Source organism: Dendrobates tinctorius, unplaced genomic scaffold, assembly GCF_039654945.1.
Source record: "Dendrobates tinctorius isolate UK_male_01 unplaced genomic scaffold, ASM3965494v1 ptg000719l, whole genome shotgun sequence".
NCBI classification, from domain to species: Eukaryota; Metazoa; Chordata; class Amphibia; order Anura; family Dendrobatidae; genus Dendrobates; species Dendrobates tinctorius.
Window position 1 is genome coordinate 65,001 of NW_027362363.1, and position 958 is coordinate 65,958.

Below are 958 nucleotides of genomic sequence, written 5' to 3' on the forward strand. Positions count from 1 at the left end.
TCTCCCACCGCTCTGGGGCGTCAATATGAAGTGGGGACCCGAGGGAGAGTGCCTCCCATGAGGGTAGAATGTGTGACTTTTGGGGGGAAAGTCGAATTATGGAGCAAAAACCATTTTTGGGGACTTAGAAAAAATTCCGAGATGTGTCAGACTTCCAGGAAGGGGGCGCCTCGGGAGGTGTACCTAGGAGGCTTCCAGGGGCCTGGGTACACTTTTCAGAAAGTACCGTTGGGACTTAGAAAAATTTTCAAGATTTTTGGACTTAGAGCGATTTTTGGATTTTTGTGCAAAAATCGAATTTTCCCTTCTCCCACCGCTCTGGGGCGTCAATATGAAGTGGGGACCCGAGGGAGAGTGCCTCCCATGAGGGTAGAATGTGTGACTTTTGGGGGGAAAGTCGAATTATGGAGCAAAAACCATTTTTGGGGACTTAGAAAAAATTCCGAGATGTGTCAGACTTCCAGGAAGGGGGCGCCTCGGGAGGTGTACCTAGGAGGCTTCCAGGGGCCTGGGTACACTTTTCAGAAAGTACCGTTGGGACTTAGAAAAATTTTCAAGATTTTTGGACTTAGAGCGATTTTTGGATTTTTGTGCAAATATCGAATTTTCCCTTCTCCCACCGCTCTGGGGCGTCAATATGAAGTGGGGACCCGAGGGAGAGTGCCTCCCATGAGGGTAGAATGTGTGACTTTTGGGGGGAAAGTCGAATTATGGAGCAAAAACCATTTTTGGGGACTTAGAAAAAATTCCGAGATGTGTCAGACTTCCAGGAAGGGGGCGCCTCGGGAGGTGTACCTAGGAGGCTTCCAGGGGCCTGGGTACACTTTTCAGAAAGTACCGTTGGGACTTAGAAAAATTTTCAAGATTTTTGGACTTAGAGCGATTTTTGGATTTTTGTGCAAAAATCGAATTTTCCCTTCTCCCACCGCTCTGGGGCGTCAATATGAAGTGGGGACCC